The sequence below is a fragment of the Pseudophryne corroboree genome, chromosome 3 (genome assembly GCF_028390025.1).
Source record: "Pseudophryne corroboree isolate aPseCor3 chromosome 3, aPseCor3.hap2, whole genome shotgun sequence".
Classification (NCBI taxonomy): Eukaryota; Metazoa; Chordata; class Amphibia; order Anura; family Myobatrachidae; genus Pseudophryne; species Pseudophryne corroboree.
The window spans coordinates 138,349,427-138,376,862 of record NC_086446.1 but is presented as its reverse complement, the minus strand read 5'-3'; the positions used below and the strand labels follow the sequence as shown (position 1 = coordinate 138,376,862).

Here is a 27,436-nt window from a genome sequence, read left to right as displayed (position 1 = left end):
TCCTTACCTGTGTGCTAATTAGATATCACCTTGTTTTCACATTAAACAGACTTCCACATGAGAAAGCAGCAAGGATGCAGTGGCGTTAATGTTTCCTGGTGTCAACCTGTATTATTTCAGTAGAAATTGAAATGAGGATGCATCTTGCTGCCTTTCCAATGAAGCAAGTTTAATTTAGTAATAGGTGAAAAACGATCCCTACAAAGGTGTTAATCAGAGACTTGGCTTTGTGGACACTTTTCAGAGAACAAATTTGTTAGCATAAAAATAAAGCCAGAAAATGAAGAGCTGTTTAATCACTCAATTGGATTTTTTTTGCCAACATATTTCTTTTTCTCTGCAACCCACTGCTAAATTGTGCTTCCTATCTGTTTTTATAAAATCACTGAATCAAATCTAACTCTGATTACATCAGAGAAGGCCAGGTACCCTACACCATAACAGGGGGTTTGAAATTTTGACTTGTCTACTTAAAGATCACCAAAATCTGATAACAATGTCAATTACGTCCCTGGGTGGGATTGAACCACCAACCTTTTGGTTAGTAGCCAGACACACTAACCGATTGCGCCACAGAGACACTTTGTAAAAAGTACATCCTGACAAAGGCTAATAAGCATACATCTAGAACGTTTCCTAGAAAAACTTTAAAAAGTCAATAATCTGGAGAGTTTTTGTAAGATGTTTCTCCCATCAACCAACCAAGAAACACATTGGTACTTTCCCATGATGAGTGAGTGCTTCAGGATCTCTTGCACTTACATGTGCAGCAGAGTACTGCAATGGAAGCATGCTGGGCCCATAACCCAGAGGTAGGCAGATTGAAACTATCCTTTGCTATATGCATTTTTTTTGTTAATTTAAGTAATCAAAACTGGGATTGATATTTTTGCTCTTTTATTTTTACTTAAAGTACAATAACTTTTACCATTTTAATTTGTTTTAATAGTATATTGACAGTATTGTTTTCTTTCAAAAATCCACTTAATTTTTTTTACCCTATTATTAAAATGGTAATTGACAAAAACAAACTACATTGTCACCAGAAGAGCAATACAAAATGTACAAGTGATATATTAAAATCATCTTTCCAGCTTGAATTTCAATGATGCATTGGGGCAACGATTTTGTGAGAAACATTTTCACCCTTAAATAAAGATTTTCTTAATTCCTTACCTGTGTGCTAATTAGATATCACCTTGTTTTCACATTAAACAGACTTCCACATGAGAAAGCAGCAAGGATGCAGTGGCGTTAATGTTTCCTGGTGTCAACCTGTATTATTTCAGTAGACATTGAAATGAGGATGCATCTTGCTGCCTTTCCAATGAAGCAAGTTTAATTTAGTAATAGGTTAAAAACCATCCTTACAAAGGTGTTAATCAGAGACTTGGCTTTGTGGACACTTTTCAGAGAACAAATTTGTTAGCATAAAAATAAAGCCAGAAAATTAAGAGCTGTTTAATCACTCAATTGGATTTTTTTTGCCAGCATATTTCTTTTTCTCTGCAACCCACTGCTAAATTGTGCTTCCTAGCTGTTTTTCTAAAATCACTGAATCAAATCTAACTCCATCAGAGAAGGCCACGTACCCTACACCAGAACAGGGGGTTTGAAATTTTGACTTGTCTACTTAAAGATCACCAAAATCTGATAACAAGGTCAAATACGTCCCTGGGTGGGATTGAACCACCAACCTTTTGGTTAATAGCCATGCACACTAACTGATTGCGCCACAGAGACACTTTGCAAAAGTCCATACTGACAAAGGCTAATAAGCATTCATCTAAAACGTTTCCTAGAAAAACTTTAAAAAGTCAATAATCTGGAGAGTTTTTGTAAGATGTTTCTTCCATCAACCAACGAAGAAACACATTGGTACTTTCCCATGATGAGTGAGTGCTTCAGGATCTCTTGCACTTACATGTGCAGCAGAGTACAGCAATGGAAGCATGCTGGGCCCATAACCCAACGGTAGGCAGATTGAAACTATCCTCTGCTATATGCATTTTTTTTTGTTAATTAAAGTAATCCAAAACTGGGATTGATATGTTGGCTCTTTTATTTTTACTTACAGTACAATAACTTTTACCATTTTAATTTGTTTTAATAGTATATTGACAGTATTGTTTTCTTTCAAAAATCCACTTAATTTTTTTTACCCTATTATTAAAATGGTAATTGACAAAAACAAACTACATTGTCACCAGAAGAGCAATACAAAATGTACAAGTGATATATTAAAATCATCTTTCCAGCTTGAATTTCAATGATGCATTGGGGCAACGATTTTGTGAGAAACATTTTCACCCTTAAATAAAGATTTTCTTAATTCCTTACCTGTGTGCTAATTAGATATCACCTTGTTTTCACATTAAACAGACTTCCACATGAGAAAGCAGCAAGGATGCAGTGGCGTTAATGTTTCCTGGTGTCAACCTGTATTATTTCAGTAGACATTGAAATGAGGATGCATCTTGCTGCCTTTCCAATGAAGCAAGTTTAATTTAGTAATAGGTTAAAAACCATCCTTACAAAGGTGTTAATCAGAGACTTGGCTTTGTGGACACTTTTCAGAGAACAAATTTGTTAGCATAAAAATAAAGCCAGAAAATTAAGAGCTGTTTAATCACTCAATTGGATTTTTTTTGCCAGCATATTTCTTTTTCTCTGCAACCCACTGCTAAATTGTGCTTCCTAGCTGTTTTTCTAAAATCACTGAATCAAATCTAACTCCATCAGAGAAGGCCACGTACCCTACACCAGAACAGGGGGTTTGAAATTTTGACTTGTCTACTTAAAGATCACCAAAATCTGATAACAAGGTCAAATACGTCCCTGGGTGGGATTGAACCACCAACCTTTTGGTTAATAGCCATGCACACTAACTGATTGCGCCACAGAGACACTTTGCAAAAGTCCGTACTGACAAAGGCTAATAAGCATTCATCTAAAACGTTTCCTAGAAAAACTTTAAAAAGTCAATAATCTGGAGAGTTTTTGTAAGATGTTTCTTCCATCAACCAACGAAGAAACACATTGGTACTTTCCCATGATGAGTGAGTGCTTCAGGATCTCTTGCACTTACATGTGCAGCAGAGTACAGCAATGGAAGCATGCTGGGCCCATAACCCAACGGTAGGCAGATTGAAACTATCCTCTGCTATATGCATTTTTTTTTGTTAAAGTAATCCAAAACTGGGATTGATATTTTGGCTCTTTTATGTTTACTTAAAGTACAATAACTTTTACCATTTTAATTTGTTTTAATAGTATATTGACAGTATTGTTTTCTTTCAAAAATCCACTTAATTTTCTTTACCCTATTATTAAAATGGTAATTGACAAAAACAAACTACATTGTCACCAGAAGAGCAATACAAAATGTACAAGTGATATATTAAAATCATCTTTCCAGCTTGAATTTCAATGATGCATTGGGGCAACGATTTTGTGAGAAACATCTTCACCCTTAAATAAAGATTTTCTTAATTCCTTACCTGTGTGCTAATTAGATATCACCTTGTTTTCACATTAAACAGACTTCCACATGAGAAAGCAGCAAGGATACAGTGGCGTTAATGTTTCCTGGTGTCAACCTGTATTATTTCAGTAGACATTGAAATGAGGATGCATCTTGCTGCCTTTCCAATGAAGCAAGTTTAATTTAGTAATAGGTGACAAACCATCCCTACAAAGGTGTTAATCAGAGACTTGGCTTTGTGGACACTTTTCAGAGAACAAATTTGTTAGCATAAAAATAAAGCCAGAAAATGAAGAGCTGTTTAATCACTCAATTGGATTTTTTTTGCCAGCATATTTCTTTTTCTCTGCAACCCACTGCTAAATTGTGCTTCCTAGCTGTTTTTATAAAATCACTGAATCAAATCTAACTCTGATTACATCAGAGAAGGCCAGGTACCCTACACCATAACAGGGGGTTTGAAATTTTGACTTGTCTACTTAAAGATCACCAAAATCTGATAACAAGGTCAATTATGTCCCTGGTTGGGATTGAACCACCAACCTTTTTGATAGTAGCCGGACATACTAACCGATTGCGCCACAGAGACACTTTGCAAAAAGTACATACTGACAAAGTCTAATAAGCATACATCTAGAACGTATCCTAGAAAATCTTTAAAGAGTCAATAATCTGGAGAGTTTTTGTAAGATGTTTCTTCCATCAACCAATGAAGAAACACATTGGTACTTTCCCATGATGAGTGAGTGCTTCAGGATCTCTTGCACTTACATGTGCAGCAGAGTACTGCAATGGAAGCATGCTGGGCCCATAACCCAGAGGTAGGCAGATTGAAACTATCCTTTGCTATATGCATTTTTTTTGTTAATTTAAGTAATCAAAACTGGGATTGATATTTTTGCTCTTTTATTTTTACTTGAAGTACAATAACTTTTACCATTTTAATTTGTTTGAATAGTATATTGACAGTATAGTTTTCTTTAAAAAATCCACTTAATTTTCTTTACCCTATTATTAAAAGGGTAATTGACAAAAACAAACTACATTGTCACCAGAAGAGCAATACAAAATGTACAAGTGATATATTAAAATCATCTTTCCAGCTTGAATTTCAATGATGCATTGGGGCAACGATTTTGTGAGAAACATCTTCACCCTTAAATAAAGATTTTCTTAATTCCTTACCTGTGTGCTAATTAGATATCACCTTGTTTTCACATTAAACAGACTTCCACATGAGAAAGCAGCAAGGATGCAGTGGCGTTAATGTTTCCTGGTGTCAACCTGTATTATTTCAGTAGAAATTGAAATGAGGATGCATCTTGCTGCCTTTCCAATGAAGCAAGTTTAATTTAGTAATAGGTGAAAAACGATCCCTACAAAGGTGTTAATCAGAGACTTGGCTTTGTGGACACTTTTCAGAGAACAAATTTGTTAGCATAAAAATAAAGCCAGAAAATGAAGAGCTGTTTAATCACTCAATTGGATTTTTTTTGCCAGCATATTTCTTTTTCTCTGCAACCCACTGCTAAATTGTGCTTCCTATCTGTTTTTATAAAATCACTGAATCAAATCTAACTCTGATTACATCAGAGAAGGCCAGGTACCCTACACCATAACAGGGGGTTTGAAATTTTGACTTGTCTACTTAAAGATCACCAAAATCTGATAACAATGTCAATTACGTCCCTGGGTGGGATTGAACCACCAACCTTTTGGTTAGTAGCCAGACACACTAACCGATTGCGCCACAGAGACACTTTGTAAAAAGTACATCCTGACAAAGGCTAATAAGCATACATCTAGAACGTTTCCTAGAAAAACTTTAAAAAGTCAATAATCTGGAGAGTTTTTGTAAGATGTTTCTCCCATCAACCAACCAAGAAACACATTGGTACTTTCCCATGATGAGTGAGTGCTTCAGGATCTCTTGCACTTACATGTGCAGCAGAGTACTGCAATGGAAGCATGCTGGGCCCATAACCCAGAGGTAGGCAGATTGAAACTATCCTTTGCTATATGCATTTTTTTTTTGTTAATTTAAGTAATCAAAACTGGGATTGATATTTTTGCTCTTTTATTTTTACTTAAAGTACAATAACTTTTACCATTTTAATTTGTTTTAATAGTATATTGACAGTATAGTTTTCTTTCAAAAATCCACTTAATTTTCTTTACCCTATTATTAAAATGGTAATTGACAAAAACAAACTACATTGTCACCAGAAGAGCAATACAAAATGTACAAGTGATATATTAAAATCATCTTTCCAGCTTGAATTTCAATGATGCATTGGGGCAACGATTTTGTGAGAAACATTTTCACCCTTAAATAAAGATTTTCTTAATTCCTTACCTGTGTGCTAATTAGATATCACCTTGTTTTCACATTAAACAGACTTCCACATGAGAAAGCAGCAAGGATGCAGTGGCGTTAATGTTTCCTGGTGTCAACCTGTATTATTTCAGTAGACATTGAAATGAGGATGCATCTTGCTGCCTTTCCAATGAAGCAAGTTTAATTTAGTAATAGGTTAAAAACCATCCTTACAAAGGTGTTAATCAGAGACTTGGCTTTGTGGACACTTTTCAGAGAACAAATTTGTTAGCATAAAAATAAAGCCAGAAAATGAAGAGCTGTTTAATCACTCAATTGGATTTTTTTTGCCAGCATATTTCTTTTTCTCTGCAACCCACTGCTAAATTGTGCTTCCTAGCTGTTTTTTATAAAATCACTGAATCAAATCTAACTCTGATTACATCAGAGAAGGCCAGGTACCCTACAACATAAAAGGGGGTTTGAAATTTTGACTTGTCTACTTAAAGATCACCAAAACCTGATCACAAGGTCAATTATGTCCCTGGGTGGGATTGAACCACCAACCTTTTGGTTAGTAGCCAAACACACTAACTGATTGCACCACAGAGACACTTTGCAAAAGTGGATACTGACAAAGGCTAATAAGCATTCATCTAGAACGTTTCCTAGAAAAACTTTAAAAAGTCAATAATCTGGAGAGTTTTTGTAAGATGTTTCTTAGATCAACCAACGAAGAAACACATTGGTACTTTCCCATGATGAGTGAGTGCTTCAGGATCTCTTGCACTTACATGTGCAGCAGAGTACTGCAATGGAAGCATGCTGGGCCCATAACCCAGAGGTAGGCAGATTAAAACTATCCTCTGCTATATGCATTTTTTTTTAATTAAAGTAATCCAAAACTGGGATTGATATTTTAGCTCTTTTATTTTTACTTAAAGTACAATAACTTTTACCATTTTAATTTGTTTTAATAGTGTATTGACATTATAGTTTTCTTAAAAAAATCCACTTAATTTTCTTTACCCTATTATTAAAAGGGTAATTGACAAAAACAAACTACATTGTCACCAGAAGAGCAATACAAAATGTACAAGTGATATATTAAAATCATCTTTCCAGCTTGAATTTCAATGATGCATTGGGGCAACGATTTTGTGAGAAACATCTTCACCCTTAAATAAAGATTTTCTTAATTCCTTACCTGTGTGCTAATTAGATATCACCTTGTTTTCACATTAAACAGACTTCTACATGAGAAAGCAGCAAGGATGCAGTGGCGTTAATGTTTCCTGGTGTCAACCTGTATTATTTCAGTAGACATTGAAATGAGGATGCATCTTGCTGCCTTTCCAATGAAGCAAGTTTAATTTAGTTATAGGTGAAAAACCATCCCTACAAAGGTGTTAATCAGAGACTTGGCTTTGTGGACACTTTTAGAGAACAAATTTGTTAGCATAAAAATAAAGCCAGAAAATGAAGAGCTGTTTAATCACTCAATTGGATTTTTCTGCCAGCATATTTTTTTTCTCTGCAATCCATTGCTAAATTGTGCTTCCTAGCTGTTTTTTATAAAATCACTGAATCAAATCTAACTCTGATTACATCAGAGAAGGCCAGGTACCCTACACCATAAAATGGGGTTTGAAATTTTGACTTGTCTACTTAAAGATCACCAAAACCTGATCACAAGGTCAATTATGTCCCTGGGTGGGATTGAACCACCAACCTTTTGGTTAGTAGCCAGACACACTAACCGATTGCGCCACAGAGACACTTTGCAAAAATTACATACTGACAAAGGCTAATAAGCATTCATCTAGAACGTTTCCTAGAAAAACTTTAAAAAGTCAATAATCTGGAGAGTTTTTGTAAGAATTTTCTTAAATCAACCAACGAAGAAACACATTGGTACTTTCCCATGATGAGTGAGTGCTTCAGGATCTCTTGCACTTACATGTGCAGCAGAGTACTGCAATGGAAGCATGCTGGGCCCATAACCCAGAGGTAGGCAGATTAAAACTATCCTCTGCTATATGCATTTTTTTTGTTAATTAAAGTAATCCAAAACTGGGATTGATATTTTTGCTCTTTTATTTTTCATTAAAGTACAATAACTTTTACCATTTTAATTTGTTTTAATAGTATATTGAAAGTATTGTTTTCTTTTAAAAAGCCACTTAATTTTCTTTACCCTATTATTAAAATGGTAATTGACAAAAACAAACTACATTGTCACCAGAAGAGCAGTACAAAATGTACAAGTGATATATTAAAATCATCTTTCCAGCTTGAATTTCAATGATGCATTGGGGCAACGATTTTGTGAGAAACATCTTCACCCTTAAATAAAGATTTTCTTAATTCCTTACCTGTGTGCTAATTAGATATCACCTTGTTTTCACATTAAACAGACTTCCACATGAGAAATCAGCAAGGATGCAGTGGCATTAATGTTTCCTGGTATCAACCCGTATTATTTCAGTAGACATTGAAATGAGGATGCATCTTGCTGCCTTTCCAATGAAGCAAGTTTAATTTAGTAATAGGTGAAAAACCATCCCTACAAAGGTGTTAATCAGAGACTTGGCTTTGTCGACACTTTTCAGAGAACAAATTTGTTAGCATAAAAATAAAGCCAGAAAATTAAGAGCTGTTTAATCACTCAATTGGATTTTTTTGCCAGCATATTTCTTTTTCTCTGCAACTCACTGCTAAATTGTGCTTCCTAGCTGTTTTTATAAAATCACTGAATCAAATCTAACTCTGATTACATCAGAGAAGGCCAGGTACTCTACACCATAAGAGGGGGTTTGAAATTTTGACTTGTCTACTTAAAGATCACCAAAATCTGATAACAAGGTCAATTATGTCCCTGGGTGGGATTGAACCACCAACCTTTTGGTTAGTAGCCAAACACACTAACTGATTGCACCACAGAGACACTTTGCAAAAGTGGGTACTGACAAAGGCTAATAAGCATTCATCTAGAACGTTTCCTAGAAAAACTTTAAAAAGTCAATAATCTGGAGAGTTTTTGTAAGATGTTTCTTCCATCAACCAATGAAGAAACACATTGGTACTTTCCCATGATGAGTGAGTGCTTCAGGATCTCTTGCACTTACATGTGCAGCAGAGTACTGCAATGGAAGCATGCTGGGCCCATAACCCAGAGGTAGGCAGATTAAAACTATCCTCTGCTATATGCATTTTTTTTTATTAAAGTAATCCAACACTGGGATTGATATTTTAGCTCTTTTATTTTTACTTAAAGTACAATAACTTTTACCATTTTAATTTGTTTTAATAGTGTATTGACAGTATAGTTTTCTTTAAAAAATCCACTTAATTTTCTTTACCCTATTATTAAAAGGGTAATTGACAAAAACAAACTACATTGTCACCAGAAGAGCAATACAAAATGTACAAGTGATATATTAAAATCATCTTTCCAGCTTGAATTTCAATGATGCATTGGAACAACGATTTTGTGAGAAACATCTTCACCCTTAAATAAAGATTTTCTTAATTCCTTACCTGTGTGCTAATTAGATATCACCTTGTTTTCACATTAAACAGACTTCTACATGAGAAAGCAGCAAGGATGCAGTGGCGTTTTATGTTTCCTGGTGTCAACCTGTATTATTTCAGTAGACATTGAAATGAGGATGCATCTTGCTGCCTTTCCAATGAAGCAAGTTTAATTTAGTTATAGGTGAAAAACCATCCCTACAAAGGTGTTAATCAGAGACTTGGCTTTGTGGACACTTTTAGAGAACAAATTTGTTAGCATAAAAATAAAGGCAGAAAATGAAGAGCTGTTTAATCACTCAATTGGATTTTTCTGCCAGCATATTTTTTTTCTCTGCAACCCATTGCTAAATTGTGCTTCCTAGCTGTTTTTTATAAAATCACTGAATCAAATCTAACTCTGATTACATCAGAGAAGGCCAGGTACCCTACACCATAAAATGGGGTTTGAAATTTTGACTTGTCTACTTAAAGATCACCAAAACCTGATCACAAGGTCAATTATGTCCCTGGGTGGGATTGAACCACCAACCATTTGGTTAGTAGCCAGACACACTAACCGATTGCGCCACAGAGACACTTTGCAAAAGGTACATCCTGACAAAGGCTCATAAGCATTCATCTAGAACGTTTCCTAGAAAAACTTTAAAAAGTCAATAATCTGGAGAGTTTTTGTAAGAATTTTCTTAAATCAACCAACGAAGAAACACATTGGTACTTTCCCATGATGAGTGAGTGCTTCAGGATCTCTTGCACTTACATGTGCAGCAGAGTACTGCAATGGAAGCATGCTGGGCCCATTACCCAGAGGTAGGCAGATTGAAACTATCCTCTGCTATATGCATTTTTTTTGTTAATTAAAGTAATCCAAAACTGGGATTGATATGTTAGCTATTTTATGTTTACTTAAAGTACAATAACTTTTACCATTTTAATTTGTTTTAATAGTATATTGACAGTATTGTTTTCTTTCAAAAATCCACTTAATTTTCTTTACCCTATTATTAAAATGGTAATTGACAAAAACAAACTACATTGTCACCAGAAGAGCAATACAAAATGTACAAGTGATATATTAAAATCATCTTTCCAGCTTGAATTTCAATGATGCATTGGGGCAACGATTTTGTGAGAAACATCTTCACCCTTAAATAAAGATTTTCTTAATTCCTTACCTGTGTGCTAATTAGATATCACCTTGTTTTCACATTAAACAGACTTCTACATGAGAAAGCAGCAAGGATGCAGTGGCGTTAATGTTTCCTGGTGTCAACCTGTATTATTTCAGTAGACATTGAAATGAGGATGCATCTTGCTGCCTTTCCAATGAAGCAAGTTTAATTTAGTAATAGGTGAAAAACCATCCTTACATAGGTGTTCATCAGAGACTTGGCTTTGTGGACACTTTTCAGAGAACAAATTTGTTAGCATAAAAATAAAGCCAGAAAATGAAGAGCTGTTTAATCACTCAATTGGATTTTTCTGCCAGCATATTTTTTTTCTCTGCAACCCACTGCTAAATTGTGCTTCCTAGCTGTTTTTTATAAAATCACTTAATCAAATCTAACTCTGATTACATCAGAGAAGGCCAGGTACCCTACATCATAACAGGGGGTTTGAAATTTTGACTTGTCCACTTAAAGATCACCAAAACCTGATCACAAGGTCACTTACATCCCTGGGTGGGATTGAACCACCAACCTTTTGGTTAGTAGCCAAACACACTAACTGATTGCACCACAGAGACACTTTGCAAAAGTGGATACTGACAAAGGCTAATAAGCATTCATCTAAAACGTTTCCTAGAAAAACTTTAAAAAGTCAGTAATCTGGAGAGTTTTTGTAAGATGTTTCTTCCATCCACCAACGAAGAAACACATTGGTACTTTCCCATGATGAGTGAGTGCTTCAGGATCTCTTGCACTTACATGTGCAGCAGAGTACTGCAATGGAAGCATGCTGGGCCCATAACCCAGAGGTAGGCAGATTAAAACTATCCTCTGCTATATGCATTTTTTTTGTTAATTAAAGTAATCCAAAACTGGGATTGATATTTTTGCTCTTTTATTTTTCATTAAAGTACAATAACTTTTACCATTTTAATTTGTTTTAATAGTATATTGAAAGTATTGTTTTCTTTTAAAAAGCCACTTAATTTTCTTTACCCTATTATTAAAATGGTAATTGACAAAAACAAACTACATTGTCACCAGAAGAGCAATACAAAATGTACAAGTGATATATTAAAATCATCTTTCCAGCTTGAATTTCAATGATGCATTGGGGCAACGATTTTGTGAGAAACATTTTCACCCTTAAATAAAGATTTTCTTAATTCCTTACCTGTGTGCTAATTAGATATCACCTTGTTTTCACATTAAACAGACTTCCACATGAGAAAGCAGCAAGGATGCAGTGGCGTTAATGTTTCCTGGTGTCAACCTGTATTATTTCAGTAGACATTGAAATGAGGATGCATCTTGCTGCCTTTCCAATGAAGCAAGTTTAATTTAGTAATAGGTTAAAAACCATCCTTACAAAGGTGTTAATCAGAGACTTGGCTTTGTGGACACTTTTCAGAGAACAAATTTGTTAGCATAAAAATAAAGCCAGAAAATTAAGAGCTGTTTAATCACTCAATTGGATTTTTTTTGCCAGCATATTTCTTTTTCTCTGCAACCCACTGCTAAATTGTGCTTCCTAGCTGTTTTTCTAAAATCACTGAATCAAATCTAACTCCATCAGAGAAGGCCACGTACCCTACACCAGAACAGGGGGTTTGAAATTTTGACTTGTCTACTTAAAGATCACCAAAATCTGATAACAAGGTCAAATACGTCCCTGGGTGGGATTGAACCACCAACCTTTTGGTTAATAGCCATGCACACTAACTGATTGCGCCACAGAGACACTTTGCAAAAGTCCATACTGACAAAGGCTAATAAGCATTCATCTAAAACGTTTCCTAGAAAAACTTTAAAAAGTCAATAATCTGGAGAGTTTTTGTAAGATGTTTCTTCCATCAACCAACGAAGAAACACATTGGTACTTTCCCATGATGAGTGAGTGCTTCAGGATCTCTTGCACTTACATGTGCAGCAGAGTACAGCAATGGAAGCATGCTGGGCCCATAACCCAACGGTAGGCAGATTGAAACTATCCTCTGCTATATGCATTTTTTTTTGTTAAAGTAATCCAAAACTGGGATTGATATTTTGGCTCTTTTATTTTTACTTAAAGTACAATAACTTTTACCATTTTAATTTGTTTTAATAGTATATTGACAGTATTGTTTTCTTTCAAAAATCCACTTAATTTTCTTTACCCTATTATTAAAATGGTAATTGACAAAAACAAACTACATTGTCACCAGAAGAGCAATACAAAATGTACAAGTGATATATTAAAATCATCTTTCCAGCTTGAATTTCAATGATGCATTGGGGCAACGATTTTGTGAGAAACATCTTCACCCTTAAATAAAGATTTTCTTAATTCCTTACCTGTGTGCTAATTAGATATCACCTTGTTTTCACATTAAACAGACTTCCACATGAGAAAGCAGCAAGGATACAGTGGCGTTAATGTTTCCTGGTGTCAACCTGTATTATTTCAGTAGACATTGAAATGAGGATGCATCTTGCTGCCTTTCCAATGAAGCAAGTTTAATTTAGTAATAGGTGAAAAACCATCCCTACAAAGGTGTTAATCAGAGACTTGGCTTTGTGGACACTTTTCAAAGAACAAATTTGTTAGCATAAAAATAAAGCCAGAAAATGAAGAGCTGTTTAATCACTCAATTGGATTTTTTTTGCCAGCATATTTCTTTTTCTCTGCAACCCACTGCTAAATTGTGCTTCCTAGCTGTTTTTATAAAATCACTGAATCAAATCTAACTCTGATTACATCAGAGAAGGCCAGGTACCCTACACCATAACAGGGGGTTTGAAATTTTGACTTGTCTACTTAAAGATCACCAAAATCTGATAACAAGGTCAATTATGTCCCTGGTTGGGATTGAACCACCAACCTTTTTGATAGTAGCCGGACATACTAACCGATTGCGCCACAGAGACACTTTGCAAAAAGTACATACTGACAAAGTCTAATAAGCATACATCTAGAACGTATCCTAGAAAATCTTTAAAGAGTCAATAATCTGGAGAGTTTTTGTAAGATGTTTCTTCCATCAACCAATGAAGAAACACATTGGTACTTTCCCATGATGAGTGAGTGCTTCAGGATCTCTTGCACGTACATGTGCAGCAGAGTACTGCAATGGAAGCATGCTGGGCCCATAACCCAGAGGTAGGCAGATTGAAACTATCCTTTGCTATATGCATTTTTTTTGTTAATTTAAGTAATCAAAACTGGGATTGATATTTTTGCTCTTTTATTTTTACTTGAAGTACAATAACTTTTACCATTTTAATTTGTTTGAATAGTATATTGACAGTATAGTTTTCTTTAAAAAATCCACTTAATTTTCTTTACCCTATTATTAAAAGGGTAATTGACAAAAACAAACTACATTGTCACCAGAAGAGCAATACAAAATGTACAAGTGATATATTAAAATCATCTTTCCAGCTTGAATTTCAATGATGCATTGGGGCAACGATTTTGTGAGAAACATCTTCACCCTTAAATAAAGATTTTCTTAATTCCTTACCTGTGTGCTAATTAGATATCACCTTGTTTTCACATTAAACAGACTTCCACATGAGAAAGCAGCAAGGATGCAGTGGCGTTAATGTTTCCTGGTGTCAACCTGTATTATTTCAGTAGAAATTGAAATGAGGATGCATCTTGCTGCCTTTCCAATGAAGCAAGTTTAATTTAGTAATAGGTGAAAAACGATCCCTACAAAGGTGTTAATCAGAGACTTGGCTTTGTGGACACTTTTCAGAGAACAAATTTGTTAGCATAAAAATAAAGCCAGAAAATGAAGAGCTGTTTAATCACTCAATTGGATTTTTTTTGCCAGCATATTTCTTTTTCTCTGCAACCCACTGCTAAATTGTGCTTCCTATCTGTTTTTATAAAATCACTGAATCAAATCTAACTCTGATTACATCAGAGAAGGCCAGGTACCCTACACCATAACAGGGGGTTTGAAATTTTGACTTGTCTACTTAAAGATCACCAAAATCTGATAACAATGTCAATTACGTCCCTGGGTGGGATTGAACCACCAACCTTTTGGTTAGTAGCCAGACACACTAACCGATTGCGCCACAGAGACACTTTGTAAAAAGTACATCCTGACAAAGGCTAATAAGCATACATCTAGAACGTTTCCTAGAAAAACTTTAAAAAGTCAATAATCTGGAGAGTTTTTGTAAGATGTTTCTCCCATCAACCAACCAAGAAACACATTGGTACTTTCCCATGATGAGTGAGTGCTTCAGGATCTCTTGCACTTACATGTGCAGCAGAGTACTGCAATGGAAGCATGCTGGGCCCATAACCCAGAGGTAGGCAGATTGAAACTATCCTTTGCTATATGCATTTTTTTTGTTAATTTAAGTAATCAAAACTGGGATTGATATTTTTGCTCTTTTATTTTTACTTAAAGTACAATAACTTTTACCATTTTAATTTGTTTTAATAGTATATTGACAGTATTGTTTTCTTTCAAAAATCCACTTAATTTTTTTTACCCTATTATTAAAATGGTAATTGACAAAAACAAACTACATTGTCACCAGAAGAGCAATACAAAATGTACAAGTGATATATTAAAATCATCTTTCCAGCTTGAATTTCAATGATGCATTGGGGCAACGATTTTGTGAGAAACATTTTCACCCTTAAATAAAGATTTTCTTAATTCCTTACCTGTGTGCTAATTAGATATCACCTTGTTTTCACATTAAACAGACTTCCACATGAGAAAGCAGCAAGGATGCAGTGGCGTTAATGTTTCCTGGTGTCAACCTGTATTATTTCAGTAGACATTGAAATGAGGATGCATCTTGCTGCCTTTCCAATGAAGCAAGTTTAATTTAGTAATAGGTTAAAAACCATCCTTACAAAGGTGTTAATCAGAGACTTGGCTTTGTGGACACTTTTCAGAGAACAAATTTGTTAGCATAAAAATAAAGCCAGAAAATTAAGAGCTGTTTAATCACTCAATTGGATTTTTTTTGCCAGCATATTTCTTTTTCTCTGCAACCCACTGCTAAATTGTGCTTCCTAGCTGTTTTTCTAAAATCACTGAATCAAATCTAACTCCATCAGAGAAGGCCACGTACCCTACACCAGAACAGGGGGTTTGAAATTTTGACTTGTCTACTTAAAGATCACCAAAATCTGATAACAAGGTCAAATACGTCCCTGGGTGGGATTGAACCACCAACCTTTTGGTTAATAGCCATGCACACTAACTGATTGCGCCACAGAGACACTTTGCAAAAGTCCATACTGACAAAGGCTAATAAGCATTCATCTAAAACGTTTCCTAGAAAAACTTTAAAAAGTCAATAATCTGGAGAGTTTTTGTAAGATGTTTCTTCCATCAACCAACGAAGAAACACATTGGTACTTTCCCATGATGAGTGAGTGCTTCAGGATCTCTTGCACTTACATGTGCAGCAGAGTACAGCAATGGAAGCATGCTGGGCCCATAACCCAACGGTAGGCAGATTGAAACTATCCTCTGCTATATGCATTTTTTTTTGTTAATTAAAGTAATCCAAAACTGGGATTGATATGTTGGCTCTTTTATTTTTACTTACAGTACAATAACTTTTACCATTTTAATTTGTTTTAATAGTATATTGACAGTATTGTTTTCTTTCAAAAATCCACTTAATTTTTTTTACCCTATTATTAAAATGGTAATTGACAAAAACAAACTACATTGTCACCAGAAGAGCAATACAAAATGTACAAGTGATATATTAAAATCATCTTTCCAGCTTGAATTTCAATGATGCATTGGGGCAACGATTTTGTGAGAAACATTTTCACCCTTAAATAAAGATTTTCTTAATTCCTTACCTGTGTGCTAATTAGATATCACCTTGTTTTCACATTAAACAGACTTCCACATGAGAAAGCAGCAAGGATGCAGTGGCGTTAATGTTTCCTGGTGTCAACCTGTATTATTTCAGTAGACATTGAAATGAGGATGCATCTTGCTGCCTTTCCAATGAAGCAAGTTTAATTTAGTAATAGGTTAAAAACCATCCTTACAAAGGTGTTAATCAGAGACTTGGCTTTGTGGACACTTTTCAGAGAACAAATTTGTTAGCATAAAAATAAAGCCAGAAAATTAAGAGCTGTTTAATCACTCAATTGGATTTTTTTTGCCAGCATATTTCTTTTTCTCTGCAACCCACTGCTAAATTGTGCTTCCTAGCTGTTTTTCTAAAATCACTGAATCAAATCTAACTCCATCAGAGAAGGCCACGTACCCTACACCAGAACAGGGGGTTTGAAATTTTGACTTGTCTACTTAAAGATCACCAAAATCTGATAACAAGGTCAAATACGTCCCTGGATGGGATTGAACCACCAACCTTTTGGTTAATAGCCATGCACACTAACTGATTGCGCCACAGAGACACTTTGCAAAAGTCCATACTGACAAAGGCTAATAAGCATTCATCTAAAACGTTTCCTAGAAAAACTTTAAAAAGTCAATAATCTGGAGAGTTTTTGTAAGATGTTTCTTCCATCAACCAACGAAGAAACACATTGGTACTTTCCCATGATGAGTGAGTGCTTCAGGATCTCTTGCACTTACATGTGCAGCAGAGTACAGCAATGGAAGCATGCTGGGCCCATAACCCAACGGTAGGCAGATTGAAACTATCCTCTGCTATATGCATTTTTTTTTTGTTAAAGTAATCCAAAACTGGGATTGATATTTTGGCTCTTTTATGTTTACTTAAAGTACAATAACTTTTACCATTTTAATTTGTTTTAATAGTATATTGACAGTATTGTTTTCTTTCAAAAATCCACTTAATTTTCTTTACCCTATTATTAAAATGGTAATTGACAAAAACAAACTACATTGTCACCAGAAGAGCAATACAAAATGTACAAGTGATATATTAAAATCATCTTTCCAGCTTGAATTTCAATGATGCATTGGGGCAACGATTTTGTGAGAAACATCTTCACCCTTAAATAAAGATTTTCTTAATTCCTTACCTGTGTGCTAATTAGATATCACCTTGTTTTCACATTAAACAGACTTCCACATGAGAAAGCAGCAAGGATACAGTGGCGTTAATGTTTCCTGGTGTCAACCTGTATTATTTCAGTAGACATTGAAATGAGGATGCATCTTGCTGCCTTTCCAATGAAGCAAGTTTAATTTAGTAATAGGTGACAAACCATCCCTACAAAGGTGTTAATCAGAGACTTGGCTTTGTGGACACTTTTCAAAGAACAAATTTGTTAGCATAAAAATAAAGCCAGAAAATGAAGAGCTGTTTAATCACTCAATTGGATTTTTTTTGCCAGCATATTTCTTTTTCTCTGCAACCCACTGCTAAATTGTGCTTCCTAGCTGTTTTTATAAAATCACTGAATCAAATCTAACTCTGATTACATCAGAGAAGGCCAGGTACCCTACACCATAACAGGGGGTTTGAAATTTTGACTTGTCTACTTAAAGATCACCAAAATCTGATAACAAGGTCAATTATGTCCCTGGTTGGGATTGAACCACCAACCTTTTTGATAGTAGCCGGACATACTAACCGATTGCGCCACAGAGACACTTTGCAAAAAGCACATACTGACAAAGTCTAATAAGCATACATCTAGAACGTATCCTAGAAAATCTTTAAAGAGTCAATAATCTGGAGAGTTTTTGTAAGATGTTTCTTCCATCAACCAATGAAGAAACACATTGGTACTTTCCCATGATGAGTGAGTGCTTCAGGATCTCTTGCACTTACATGTGCAGCAGAGTACTGCAATGGAAGCATGCTGGGCCCATAACCCAGAGGTAGGCAGATTGAAACTATCCTTTGCTATATGCATTTTTTTTGTTAATTTAAGTAATCAAAACTGGGATTGATATTTTTGCTCTTTTATTTTTACTTGAAGTACAATAACTTTTACCATTTTAATTTGTTTGAATAGTATATTGACAGTATAGTTTTCTTTAAAAAATCCACTTAATTTTCTTTACCCTATTATTAAAAGGGTAATTGACAAAAACAAACTACATTGTCACCAGAAGAGCAATACAAAATGTACAAGTGATATATTAAAATCATCTTTCCAGCTTGAATTTCAATGATGCATTGGGGCAACGATTTTGTGAGAAACATCTTCACCCTTAAATAAAGATTTTCTTAATTCCTTACCTGTGTGCTAATTAGATATCACCTTGTTTTCACATTAAACAGACTTCCACATGAGAAAGCAGCAAGGATGCAGTGGCGTTAATGTTTCCTGGTGTCAACCTGTATTATTTCAGTAGAAATTGAAATGAGGATGCATCTTGCTGCCTTTCCAATGAAGCAAGTTTAATTTAGTAATAGGTGAAAAACGATCCCTACAAAGGTGTTAATCAGAGACTTGGCTTTGTGGACACTTTTCAGAGAACAAATTTGTTAGCATAAAAATAAAGCCAGAATCACTCAATTGGATTTTTTTTGCCAGCATATTTCTTTTTCTCTGCAACCCACTGCTAAATTGTGCTTCCTATCTGTTTTTATAAAATCACTGAATCAAATCTAACTCTGATTACATCAGAGAAGGCCAGGTACCCTATACCATAACAGGGGGTTTGAAATTTTGACTTGTCTACTTAAAGATCACCAAAATCTGATAACAATGTCAATTACGTCCCTGGGTGGGATTGAACCACCAACCTTTTGGTTAGTAGCCAGACACACTAACCGATTGCGCCACAGAGACACTTTGTAAAAAGTACATCCTGACAAAGGCTAATAAGCATACATCTAGAACGTTTCCTAGAAAAACTTTAAAAAGTCAATAATCTGGAGAGTTTTTGTAAGATGTTTCTCCCATCAACCAACCAAGAAACACATTGGTACTTTCCCATGATGAGTGAGTGCTTCAGGATCTCTTGCACTTACATGTGCAGCAGAGTACTGCAATGGAAGCATGCTGGGCCCATAACCCAGAGGTAGGCAGATTGAAACTATCCTTTGCTATATGCATTTTTTTTTTGTTAATTTAAGTAATCAAAACTGGGATTGATATTTTTGCTCTTTTATTTTTACTTAAAGTACAATAACTTTTACCATTTTAATTTGTTTTAATAGTATATTGACAGTATAGTTTTCTTTCAAAAATCCACTTAATTTTCTTTACCCTATTATTAAAATGGTAATTGACAAAAACAAACTACATTGTCACCAGAAGAGCAATACAAAATGTACAAGTGATATATTAAAATCATCTTTCCAGCTTGAATTTCAATGATGCATTGGGGCAACGATTTTGTGAGAAACATTTTCACCCTTAAATAAAGATTTTCTTAATTCCTTACCTGTGTGCTAATTAGATATCACCTTGTTTTCACATTAAACAGACTTCCACATGAGAAAGCAGCAAGGATGCAGTGGCGTTAATGTTTCCTGGTGTCAACCTGTATTATTTCAGTAGACATTGAAATGAGGATGCATCTTGCTGCCTTTCCAATGAAGCAAGTTTAATTTAGTAATAGGTTAAAAACCATCCTTACAAAGGTGTTAATCAGAGACTTGGCTTTGTGGACACTTTTCAGAGAACAAATTTGTTAGCATAAAAATAAAGCCAGAAAATGAAGAGCTGTTTAATCACTCAATTGGATTTTTTTTGCCAGCATATTTCTTTTTCTCTGCAACCCACTGCTAAATTGTGCTTCCTAGCTGTTTTTTATAAAATCACTGAATCAAATCTAACTCTGATTACATCAGAGAAGGCCAGGTACCCTACAACATAAAAGGGGGTTTGAAATTTTGACTTGTCTACTTAAAGATCACCAAAACCTGATCACAAGGTCAATTATGTCCCTGGGTGGGATTGAACCACCAACCTTTTGGTTAGTAGCCAAACACACTAACTGATTGCACCACAGAGACACTTTGCAAAAGTGGATACTGACAAAGGCTAATAAGCATTCATCTAGAACGTTTCCTAGAAAAACTTTAAAAAGTCAATAATCTGGAGAGTTTTTGTAAGATGTTTCTTAGATCAACCAACGAAGAAACACATTGGTACTTTCCCATGATGAGTGAGTGCTTCAGGATCTCTTGCACTTACATGTGCAGCAGAGTACAGCAATGGAAGCATGCTGGGCCCATAACCCAACGGTAGGCAGATTGAAACTATCCTCTGCTATATGCATTTTTTTTTTGTTAAAGTAATCCAAAACTGGGATTGATATTTTGGCTCTTTTATGTTTACTTAAAGTACAATAACTTTTACCATTTTAATTTGTTTTAATAGTATATTGACAGTATTGTTTTCTTTCAAAAATCCACTTAATTTTCTTTACCCTATTATTAAAATGGTAATTGACAAAAACAAACTACATTGTCACCAGAAGAGCAATACAAAATGTACAAGTGATATATTAAAATCATCTTTCCAGCTTGAATTTCAATGATGCATTGGGGCAACGATTTTGTGAGAAACATCTTCACCCTTAAATAAAGATTTTCTTAATTCCTTACCTGTGTGCTAATTAGATATCACCTTGTTTTCACATTAAACAGACTTCCACATGAGAAAGCAGCAAGGATACAGTGGCGTTAATGTTTCCTGGTGTCAACCTGTATTATTTCAGTAGACATTGAAATGAGGATGCATCTTGCTGCCTTTCCAATGAAGCAAGTTTAATTTAGTAATAGGTGACAAACCATCCCTACAAAGGTGTTAATCAGAGACTTGGCTTTGTGGACACTTTTCAAAGAACAAATTTGTTAGCATAAAAATAAAGCCAGAAAATGAAGAGCTGTTTAATCACTCAATTGGATTTTTTTTGCCAGCATATTTCTTTTTCTCTGCAACCCACTGCTAAATTGTGCTTCCTAGCTGTTTTTATAAAATCACTGAATCAAATCTAACTCTGATTACATCAGAGAAGGCCAGGTACCCTACACCATAACAGGGGGTTTGAAATTTTGACTTGTCTACTTAAAGATCACCAAAATCTGATAACAAGGTCAATTATGTCCCTGGTTGGGATTGAACCACCAACCTTTTTGATAGTAGCCGGACATACTAACCGATTGCGCCACAGAGACACTTTGCAAAAAGTACATACTGACAAAGTCTAATAAGCATACATCTAGAACGTATCCTAGAAAATCTTTAAAGAGTCAATAATCTGGAGAGTTTTTGTAAGATGTTTCTTCCATCAACCAATGAAGAAACACATTGGTACTTTCCCATGATGAGTGAGTGCTTCAGGATCTCTTGCACTTACATGTGCAGCAGAGTACTGCAATGGAAGCATGCTGGGCCCATAACCCAGAGGTAGGCAGATTGAAACTATCCTTTGCTATATGCATTTTTTTTGTTAATTTAAGTAATCAAAACTGGGATTGATATTTTTGCTCTTTTATTTTTACTTGAAGTACAATAACTTTTACCATTTTAATTTGTTTGAATAGTATATTGACAGTATAGTTTTCTTTAAAAAATCCACTTAATTTTCTTTACCCTATTATTAAAAGGGTAATTGACAAAAACAAACTACATTGTCACCAGAAGAGCAATACAAAATGTACAAGTGATATATTAAAATCATCTTTCCAGCTTGAATTTCAATGATGCATTGGGGCAACGATTTTGTGAGAAACATCTTCACCCTTAAATAAAGATTTTCTTAATTCCTTACCTGTGTGCTAATTAGATATCACCTTGTTTTCACATTAAACAGACTTCCACATGAGAAAGCAGCAAGGATGCAGTGGCGTTAATGTTTCCTGGTGTCAACCTGTATTATTTCAGTAGAAATTGAAATGAGGATGCATCTTGCTGCCTTTCCAATGAAGCAAGTTTAATTTAGTAATAGGTGAAAAACGATCCCTACAAAGGTGTTAATCAGAGACTTGGCTTTGTGGACACTTTTCAGAGAACAAATTTGTTAGCATAAAAATAAAGCCAGAATCACTCAATTGGATTTTTTTTGCCAGCATATTTCTTTTTCTCTGCAACCCACTGCTAAATTGTGCTTCCTATCTGTTTTTATAAAATCACTGAATCAAATCTAACTCTGATTACATCAGAGAAGGCCAGGTACCCTACACCATAACAGGGGGTTTGAAATTTTGACTTGTCTACTTAAAGATCACCAAAATCTGATAACAATGTCAATTACGTCCCTGGGTGGGATTGAACCACCAACCTTTTGGTTAGTAGCCAGACACACTAACCGATTGCGCCACAGAGACACTTTGTAAAAAGTACATCCTGACAAAGGCTAATAAGCATACATCTAGAACGTTTCCTAGAAAAACTTTAAAAAGTCAATAATCTGGAGAGTTTTTGTAAGATGTTTCTCCCATCAACCAACCAAGAAACACATTGGTACTTTCCCATGATGAGTGAGTGCTTCAGGATCTCTTGCACTTACATGTGCAGCAGAGTACTGCAATGGAAGCATGCTGGGCCCATAACCCAGAGGTAGGCAGATTGAAACTATCCTTTGCTATATGCATTTTTTTTTTGTTAATTTAAGTAATCAAAACTGGGATTGATATTTTTGCTCTTTTATTTTTACTTAAAGTACAATAACTTTTACCATTTTAATTTGTTTTAATAGTATATTGACAGTATAGTTTTCTTTCAAAAATCCACTTAATTTTCTTTACCCTATTATTAAAATGGTAATTGACAAAAACAAACTACATTGTCACCAGAAGAGCAATACAAAATGTACAAGTGATATATTAAAATCATCTTTCCAGCTTGAATTTCAATGATGCATTGGGGCAACGATTTTGTGAGAAACATTTTCACCCTTAAATAAAGATTTTCTTAATTCCTTACCTGTGTGCTAATTAGATATCACCTTGTTTTCACATTAAACAGACTTCCACATGAGAAAGCAGCAAGGATGCAGTGGCGTTAATGTTTCCTGGTGTCAACCTGTATTATTTCAGTAGACATTGAAATGAGGATGCATCTTGCTGCCTTTCCAATGAAGCAAGTTTAATTTAGTAATAGGTTAAAAACCATCCTTACAAAGGTGTTAATCAGAGACTTGGCTTTGTGGACACTTTTCAGAGAACAAATTTGTTAGCATAAAAATAAAGCCAGAAAATGAAGAGCTGTTTAATCACTCAATTGGATTTTTTTTGCCAGCATATTTCTTTTTCTCTGCAACCCACTGCTAAATTGTGCTTCCTAGCTGTTTTTTATAAAATCACTGAATCAAATCTAACTCTGATTACATCAGAGAAGGCCAGGTACCCTACAACATAAAAGGGGGTTTGAAATTTTGACTTGTCTACTTAAAGATCACCAAAACCTGATCACAAGGTCAATTATGTCCCTGGGTGGGATTGAACCACCAACCTTTTGGTTAGTAGCCAAACACACTAACTGATTGCACCACAGAGACACTTTGCAAAAGTGGATACTGACAAAGGCTAATAAGCATTCATCTAGAACGTTTCCTAGAAAAACTTTAAAAAGTCAATAATCTGGAGAGTTTTTGTAAGATGTTTCTTAGATCAACCAACGAAGAAACACATTGGTACTTTCCCATGATGAGTGAGTGCTTCAGGATCTCTTGCACTTACATGTGCAGCAGAGTACTGCAATGGAAGCATGCTGGGCCCATAACCCAGAGGTAGGCAGATTAAAACTATCCTCTGCTATATGCATTTTTTTTTAATTAAAGTAATCCAAAACTGGGATTGATATTTTAGCTCTTTTATTTTTACTTAAAGTACAATAACTTTTACCATTTTAATTTGTTTTAATAGTGTATTGACATTATAGTTTTCTTAAAAAAATCCACTTAATTTTCTTTACCCTATTATTAAAAGGGTAATTGACAAAAACAAACTACATTGTCACCAGAAGAGCAATACAAAATGTACAAGTGATATATTAAAATCATCTTTCCAGCTTGAATTTCAATGATGCATTGGGGCAACGATTTTGTGAGAAACATCTTCACCCTTAAATAAAGATTTTCTTAATTCCTTACCTGTGTGCTAATTAGATATCACCTTGTTTTCACATTAAACAGACTTCTACATGAGAAAGCAGCAAGGATGCAGTGGCGTTAATGTTTCCTGGTGTCAACCTGTATTATTTCAGTAGACATTGAAATGAGGATGCATCTTGCTGCCTTTCCAATGAAGCAAGTTTAATTTAGTTATAGGTGAAAAACCATCCCTACAAAGGTGTTAATCAGAGACTTGGCTTTGTGGACACTTTTAGAGAACAAATTTGTTAGCATAAAAATAAAGCCAGAAAATGAAGAGCTGTTTAATCACTCAATTGGATTTTTCTGCCAGCATATTTTTTTTCTCTGCAATCCATTGCTAAATTGTGCTTCCTAGCTGTTTTTTATAAAATCACTGAATCAAATCTAACTCTGATTACATCAGAGAAGGCCAGGTACCCTACACCATAAAATGGGGTTTGAAATTTTGACTTGTCTACTTAAAGATCACCAAAACCTGATCACAAGGTCAATTATGTCCCTGGGTGGGATTGAACCACCAACCTTTTGGTTAGTAGCCAGACACACTAACCGATTGCGCCACAGAGACACTTTGCAAAAATTACATACTGACAAAGGCTAATAAGCATTCATCTAGAACGTTTCCTAGAAAAACTTTAAAAAGTCAATAATCTGGAGAGTTTTTGTAAGAATTTTCTTAAATCAACCAACGAAGAAACACATTGGTACTTTCCCATGATGAGTGAGTGCTTCAGGATCTCTTGCACTTACATGTGCAGCAGAGTACTGCAATGGAAGCATGCTGGGCCCATAACCCAGAGGTAGGCAGATTAAAACTATCCTCTGCTATATGCATTTTTTTTGTTAATTAAAGTAATCCAAAACTGGGATTGATATTTTTGCTCTTTTATTTTTCATTAAAGTACAATAACTTTTACCATTTTAATTTGTTTTAATAGTATATTGAAAGTATTGTTTTCTTTTAAAAAGCCACTTAATTTTCTTTACCCTATTATTAAAATGGTAATTGACAAAAACAAACTACATTGTCACCAGAAGAGCAGTACAAAATGTACAAGTGATATATTAAAATCATCTTTCCAGCTTGAATTTCAATGATGCATTGGGGCAACGATTTTGTGAGAAACATCTTCACCCTTAAATAAAGATTTTCTTAATTCCTTACCTGTGTGCTAATTAGATATCACCTTGTTTTCACATTAAACAGACTTCCACATGAGAAATCAGCAAGGATGCAGTGGCATTAATGTTTCCTGGTATCAACCCGTATTATTTCAGTAGACATTGAAATGAGGATGCATCTTGCTGCCTTTCCAATGAAGCAAGTTTAATTTAGTAATAGGTGAAAAACCATCCCTACAAAGGTGTTAATCAGAGACTTGGCTTTGTCGACACTTTTCAGAGAACAAATTTGTTAGCATAAAAATAAAGCCAGAAAATTAAGAGCTGTTTAATCACTCAATTGGATTTTTTTGCCAGCATATTTCTTTTTCTCTGCAACTCACTGCTAAATTGTGCTTCCTAGCTGTTTTTATAAAATCACTGAATCAAATCTAACTCTGATTACATCAGAGAAGGCCAGGTACTCTACACCATAAGAGGGGGTTTGAAATTTTGACTTGTCTACTTAAAGATCACCAAAATCTGATAACAAGGTCAATTATGTCCCTGGGTGGGATTGAACCACCAACCTTTTGGTTAGTAGCCAAACACACTAACTGATTGCACCACAGAGACACTTTGCAAAAGTGGGTACTGACAAAGGCTAATAAGCATTCATCTAGAACGTTTCCTAGAAAAACTTTAAAAAGTCAATAATCTGGAGAGTTTTTGTAAGATGTTTCTTCCATCAACCAATGAAGAAACACATTGGTACTTTCCCATGATGAGTGAGTGCTTCAGGATCTCTTGCACTTACATGTGCAGCAGAGTACTGCAATGGAAGCATGCTGGGCCCATAACCCAGAGGTAGGCAGATTAAAACTATCCTCTGCTATATGCATTTTTTTTTAATTAAAGTAATCCAAAACTGGGATTGATATTTTAGCTCTTTTATTTTTACTTAAAGTACAATAACTTTTACCATTTTAATTTGTTTTAATAGTGTATTGACATTATAGTTTTCTTAAAAAAATCCACTTAATTTTCTTTACCCTATTATTAAAAGGGTAATTGACAAAAACAAACTACATTGTCACCAGAAGAGCAATACAAAATGTACAAGTGATATATTAAAATCATCTTTCCAGCTTGAATTTCAATGATGCATTGGGGCAACGATTTTGTGAGAAACATCTTCACCCTTAAATAAAGATTTTCTTAATTCCTTACCTGTGTGCTAATTAGATATCACCTTGTTTTCACATTAAACAGACTTCTACATGAGAAAGCAGCAAGGATGCAGTGGCGTTAATGTTTCCTGGTGTCAACCTGTATTATTTCAGTAGACATTGAAATGAGGATGCATCTTGCTGCCTTTCCAATGAAGCAAGTTTAATTTAGTTATAGGTGAAAAACCATCCCTACAAAGGTGTTAATCAGAGACTTGGCTTTGTGGACACTTTTAGAGAACAAATTTGTTAGCATAAAAATAAAGCCAGAAAATGAAGAGCTGTTTAATCACTCAATTGGATTTTTCTGCCAGCATATTTTTTTTCTCTGCAATCCATTGCTAAATTGTGCTTCCTAGCTGTTTTTTATAAAATCACTGAATCAAATCTAACTCTGATTACATCAGAGAAGGCCAGGTACCCTACACCATAAAATGGGGTTTGAAATTTTGACTTGTCTACTTAAAGATCACCAAAACCTGATCACAAGGTCAATTATGTCCCTGGGTGGGATTGAACCACCAACCTTTTGGTTAGTAGCCAGACACACTAACCGATTGCGCCACAGAGACACTTTGCAAAAATTACATACTGACAAAGGCTAATAAGCATTCATCTAG

General features: G+C 34.9%; 14 non-coding genes across 14 annotated transcripts; all 14 read right to left on the bottom strand.

Moving 5' to 3' along the window:
• Positions 1–506: 506 nt before the first annotated feature.
• On the bottom strand, positions 507–580 carry TRNAS-ACU (transfer RNA serine (anticodon ACU)). The gene has a single exon. It is a non-coding gene; the product is annotated as a tRNA-Ser (tRNA).
• Positions 581–5,168: 4,588 nt separating this feature from the next.
• On the bottom strand, positions 5,169–5,242 carry TRNAS-ACU (transfer RNA serine (anticodon ACU)). The gene has a single exon. It is a non-coding gene; the product is annotated as a tRNA-Ser (tRNA).
• Positions 5,243–6,340: 1,098 nt separating this feature from the next.
• On the bottom strand, positions 6,341–6,414 carry TRNAS-ACU (transfer RNA serine (anticodon ACU)). Its single transcript has one exon. It is a non-coding gene; the product is annotated as a tRNA-Ser (tRNA).
• Positions 6,415–7,505: 1,091 nt separating this feature from the next.
• TRNAS-ACU (transfer RNA serine (anticodon ACU)) lies at positions 7,506–7,579 on the bottom strand. The gene has a single exon. It is a non-coding gene; the product is annotated as a tRNA-Ser (tRNA).
• Positions 7,580–8,674: 1,095 nt separating this feature from the next.
• Positions 8,675–8,748, bottom strand: TRNAS-ACU (transfer RNA serine (anticodon ACU)). The gene has a single exon. It is a non-coding gene; the product is annotated as a tRNA-Ser (tRNA).
• Positions 8,749–9,839: 1,091 nt separating this feature from the next.
• TRNAS-ACU (transfer RNA serine (anticodon ACU)) lies at positions 9,840–9,913 on the bottom strand. The gene has a single exon. It is a non-coding gene; the product is annotated as a tRNA-Ser (tRNA).
• Positions 9,914–14,506: 4,593 nt separating this feature from the next.
• TRNAS-ACU (transfer RNA serine (anticodon ACU)) lies at positions 14,507–14,580 on the bottom strand. Its single transcript has one exon. It is a non-coding gene; the product is annotated as a tRNA-Ser (tRNA).
• A 4,572-nt stretch (positions 14,581–19,152) lies between these two features.
• On the bottom strand, positions 19,153–19,226 carry TRNAS-ACU (transfer RNA serine (anticodon ACU)). Its single transcript has one exon. It is a non-coding gene; the product is annotated as a tRNA-Ser (tRNA).
• Positions 19,227–20,324: 1,098 nt separating this feature from the next.
• TRNAS-ACU (transfer RNA serine (anticodon ACU)) lies at positions 20,325–20,398 on the bottom strand. The gene has a single exon. It is a non-coding gene; the product is annotated as a tRNA-Ser (tRNA).
• A 2,245-nt stretch (positions 20,399–22,643) lies between these two features.
• Positions 22,644–22,717, bottom strand: TRNAS-ACU (transfer RNA serine (anticodon ACU)). Its single transcript has one exon. It is a non-coding gene; the product is annotated as a tRNA-Ser (tRNA).
• A 1,098-nt stretch (positions 22,718–23,815) lies between these two features.
• On the bottom strand, positions 23,816–23,889 carry TRNAS-ACU (transfer RNA serine (anticodon ACU)). Its single transcript has one exon. It is a non-coding gene; the product is annotated as a tRNA-Ser (tRNA).
• A 1,091-nt stretch (positions 23,890–24,980) lies between these two features.
• On the bottom strand, positions 24,981–25,054 carry TRNAS-ACU (transfer RNA serine (anticodon ACU)). Its single transcript has one exon. It is a non-coding gene; the product is annotated as a tRNA-Ser (tRNA).
• Positions 25,055–26,149: 1,095 nt separating this feature from the next.
• TRNAS-ACU (transfer RNA serine (anticodon ACU)) lies at positions 26,150–26,223 on the bottom strand. Its single transcript has one exon. It is a non-coding gene; the product is annotated as a tRNA-Ser (tRNA).
• Positions 26,224–27,314: 1,091 nt separating this feature from the next.
• TRNAS-ACU (transfer RNA serine (anticodon ACU)) lies at positions 27,315–27,388 on the bottom strand. Its single transcript has one exon. It is a non-coding gene; the product is annotated as a tRNA-Ser (tRNA).
• Between the last annotated feature and the right edge of the window lie 48 nt (positions 27,389–27,436).